A 4,703-nucleotide genomic window follows, 5' to 3' on the forward strand; every position below is an offset into this window, starting at 1 on the left:
CACCCACACCCCAATCAATATATACACAGATTTAGTGCTCTGGGTTCCCTCCATATGAGACCTGGGTTCCTTTCACTCTTACTAAAACAGGAAAAAGAAAAAAAATTAACAACCCTTCATGCTGCAGGATAGACAGAGAGCGAGTGAGCTGGTATCTCTTCCTCTTCAAATAAGGACACAAATCTTCTTGGGTTAGGCCCCACACTTATGACCTCATTTCACTGGAATTTCCACCTTAAAGGCTCTATCTTCAAATAGACTCACTGAGGTGGGGGTGAGGCTATGGCTTCAACATATGATTGGGACACAGTCCACCCATAACCCCCGGTGAATCCATCAACAGTACCTCCAGATGACTGCTGCTCAGGAAGATTAACTTTAACCAGTTCATACTCATTATCATTTACCATTTACCATAATTTCTTCTCATCTTAGTCTTTTATCCATCTAGGGTAAAAACTTTTTTTGAGGATATCACTGAGTATATCCAGAAGAGAGTAAGCAACCAATAGCTGCAAAACCTCCTCACTGAAGGCAAAACCTGCTCACTGAAGGCAAAACCCGGGAGAATTTTGTGACTGAGGGTGGTTTGTCCAGGTAACCTACACCAGTGCATCGGAAATGTTACCCACATCCCCACACCTCAGGCTAATTTCCTCCTGGTGGGCCTCCTCCAGGGGTCAGGGTGGAGCAGAGGGTCCAGGCTGGAGGACTAGAAGGCAGATTTGGGCAGCAGGACCAGGACTAGAATGAGGAGAGTGGGCTTTAAGGACACAGAACTGAAGAGGCTGTGACCCTAGCAGAGGTCCCCTGAGTGGGAGGGGGGACATTTCTTCCCTCCCTGATGGGATCCCCTCAAGCTGTGCTAGATGGGCCTCGGTGACCGTGTCCTCCACACCCTGCCTGGGACCTGGCCTCTCCCTCCATCCAGGACCCTCTTCTGGTCTGCATGGAGCTGCCCTGATAGTGGGAAGGCCCTGTGGCTCAGTGAGCCCTCCGGGGTCACAGTGAGTGGCTGTGATTGTGTGTCATTTGAGGGATTCTGAGGAGCCTCGTGCATCCCCACCCAAGAGGAAAACGCTTCCTCCACCAGCTGTGCAAGTGCCAGTCTCTTCAGGCTCAGCCGTTCAGATGGGTGTTTCCTCAAGTCTCTTGAATCTTTAGAGGTTCCATAAAGTTTCATATGGCGTTAGGGTGCAGGTATGTGAAGCTGTCACCAGGTAAGGTGTGAGTTAGGCTGGTGACCCCCGAGAGGTCAGGGATGCTGGGCACAGAAAGATGTCAGGATTCCAATTACAGTTTATTGCAGAGTGGAATTCAGGTTCCCATCAGCTCCAGGACAGTCTGGGCAGGTTTCACACGCAAAGCTTCCATTGTCCTCAGGACGACTTACTGTCCTGGATTCAGTGTGTGGCAGGACACACAGAGCCCAGCCCCCAGGGATGTTCACCCTGCTTAAAAACAAATTATAATGTTTTAAAAAATGTTCATTTTGCCTGAAATATAACATCAAATAAATTGGTGAGTTATCATAGGATGAGATTTCTAGAAAGTTCTGGATATGTTTACTATGTATTTTGCTTATTTGTGTAATGTCTACAGTCCTCAATTTGTATCTCTCTTTGTATTGTGATAGACTTTCTTTTTTGTTAGTTGCCAGCAAGTTAACTCGGTGTTAAAGAATTTTAAATGCATGACAACAAAAACACTTTTGTGAGGTTGAATGAGAATAGGACCAGGCTTCAATCTTTTATTTATTATGGTGATGTTTTATTTATCTATTACTATTATTATTTCCAAGCTAAAAAATTAAAAACAAATTATTAATACCCTGACCTGTTTTCTCTGACTCCTCCCAGAGGTCAGACTAATGCCCTAGTGTCCAGCTCCTCTGGAGGTCAGTGCAGACATGACTTGACCCAAAGGCACCATCATGTGTCACTTTGTCAGACTGTCCAGTGGCCAAAGGCCCAGGCAGACAAGAACACTCCTATCAGCCAGAATATTCCAAGAGCTTAGGGACCACTTCCCAGTTGCCAAGGGCAAAGAGCAGGTTGACTCCTCACTACAAACTAAGGCCCTTGAATGAAGGTTTTCTTCCCAAATCCCACTTCTGTTAGTTTCTCTGTGGACTTTCCACCCTACCAGTCCTTTGGAAGTGATGGTGTTGACCTGCCTCGGAGGCATCTTTATCAAATACCTCTCTTAAGACTATCTTAAAATGGCTTTTGCTTATTTATTTCATGATTGAATAATGGAGTATCCATGAGGTACAAACATGTGTTTAATGTTGAAAATAATTTACATTTGCAAAACTCTTCCCTTGTGATTTATAATAAAATCTCTGTGGCTTATGCAGAATAGATCCATTGAGCTTACTTTACGGACAAGCAAATTGTCTTTCTTAATCCCTTGATGTTCCTTGTTACAGGAAAGAAGTGGAGGCATTACGTGAATTTCTGAATGAGTTGAAGACAGACTTGGCTATGGAAGACCAAGAGAGATTCCAACGGGACCTGCTAGACAGGGAGAGGTTTTTAAAGGACTTTCCTCGGGTGAAAAAGGAACCAGAAGAGAGCATAAGAAAGCTCTATGCACTTGCACACAGGGTTGACAAGTTGCACAGGGACTGTACCCTCTTCAGGGTGGTGGCCAACTCTACCGGCACTGTGTCTGGTGTTCTGAACATCCTTGGCCTGGCTCAGGCACCCATGACAGCAGGGGCCAGTTTGGCGCTCTTGACCACTGGGTTAGGGCTGGGAGCAGCAGCTGCTGTGACCACTATGTCCACCAGCATCGCGGAACACTTTAGTAGATCATCACCAAAAACGGAAGCCAGTGGCCTCTTGTCAACTAGCATCAAAGAAAAGGTGTCTGTGGGAGTTCAATGTCTGTGTACACTTGGGATGGCTTTTTCTACAGCGAAAGTCTACAAATCCATGCAAGGGGTTAGGAAAAATGTCCATGCTGCAAAGCTGGTGAAAGACAGCTCTCAGTTAGCAGCCCATGCCAAAAGCTTCACGAGCACTGGGCAAGTCTCTGTCCAAACCAGCAAGGAGGTGAATGAAGCTTCAAAGGCATGGATCTGGCAATGACCGAAAAGGCCCGGATCATTGCTGGAGGCTTTGCAGGAATCTCCCTTCTAGTGGATGTGGGCTTCCTGGTAAAACAGTCAATGCACTTACATGAGGGGGCAAAGACAGAGTTGGCTGAGAAGCTGAGGCAGCAGGCCAGGGAGCTGGAGAAGAAGTTGAAGCAGGTCATACAGACCTATGAGAGGCTGAAGGAAGGCCTGACTCCCCCACCCCCAGAGCAGTGCAGGAACTAGGGACACATGTGAGACCAAGGATCAGAACACCTTGTTGGAGGGGAAAGGAGGGGGAGACAACACTGATGGGGCTGCGTGTTAGGAATCTGGCATTTCAGTAGCTGAGCACAGCAGGGGAGGAATGCATGCAGGTGGAAGATTGGGAGAGAGAAGGAAGGAGCCTGGAGCCTGGACTAAAGGAGGAGGGGGACTAGAGAGTGAGGGGAGGGGAGAAACCAGTTATTTTGGACTAAAGAACACACTGGGGGCAGAACAGAGAGGCAGGGGAACTAGCAAGAAGAGGCCAGGAATATGAAAGCATTTAAAATGAGAGAAAGTCAAAGAGGAGCGATAGCTGGGATGAAGGAGAAGCAGCCCGCGCTCCTCTATCGCGCTCCCCAGGGTTTGCTGTCCCAGCAAGAAGAGTCTCCCCCTGGTGATGGTCTCCAGCCCTCCTTCTCCAGCATCAGCTCACCTTTGATCCCAGCAGGTTTATCTTAATTAGGCAGTGACTTCTTGATGATGATGGTGGTGGTGGCAGTGATGATTACTTAGTGGGTAGAACATTTGTTGAGATGCAGGTGATATTTGGGACCAGGATCACTGAGTGACTAATGAAGATCCTATGAAATTCCAAATACTGTGTGAAACAGAGGTTGATTTCAAAAAAAAAAAAAAAATCACAAAAGAAAGAAGAAATGACACCAGAAGGCAACAGCTGACCAAGGAACTGTGTGGTGTGTCAAGGAGATCACCAGACTGCGGTGAGGAAAGGCCGCCTCTCAGACCCTTGGTTTCCACTTCAGTGATGGGTGGCGCTGGACAAGACACTCAGGTTCCTTTGTCTCTCCCCACCTTTTGTTCTCCAGACTCTGGTTCAATAAATATAAGCTGATTCACTGAGGCTTCCTTGCATTGATTGATGGGTTCAACTGGGCTCCGGATGCCTGACCTCCTTCCCCATGAGCCTGTCTCCCAGGATCTCACGGAGCACATCCTCCATGGCTCCTCCTTCCTGCCCACTGGGCTCCCATCCAGTCGTTTCCCTCAGACCCTGGAGACCCCAGGCCCCATGGGACACCCTGGGGAGCCCATGTCATCTGACTTGGGCTGAACACGGGGATACTCCTCCTCCAGCCCCGGGGACCAGGATGGACACGGGGCATCCAAGGGTGATTGAGAGCAGAGGGCTTGTGTGCAGGTGTGAGAGAGGGCCAGCTGTAAACAGAGGGGCAGAGGGAGACAGCACATCCCTCATCCAGGCTGCCTTCATGTTTCACCAGGACTCCTGCAGAAGCTTGGCCAGAGCCTGGACCTCAAAGGGTGAAGGTTGAGCTTTGGGACCTTGCTCTTTCTTATCATAAAAGAGAATAATTTGTTTGCTGGAAGTTCACAG

General features: G+C 48.2%; 1 pseudogene; it reads left to right on the plus strand.

The window, feature by feature from the left end:
- The first annotated feature begins 2,408 nt into the window (after positions 1 to 2,408).
- On the plus strand, positions 2,409 to 3,328 carry LOC122679986 (annotated as a pseudogene).
- Positions 3,329 to 4,703: the final 1,375 nt, after the last annotated feature.

This window comes from Cervus elaphus, chromosome 22, assembly GCF_910594005.1.
Source record: "Cervus elaphus chromosome 22, mCerEla1.1, whole genome shotgun sequence".
Classification (NCBI taxonomy): Eukaryota; Metazoa; Chordata; class Mammalia; order Artiodactyla; family Cervidae; genus Cervus; species Cervus elaphus.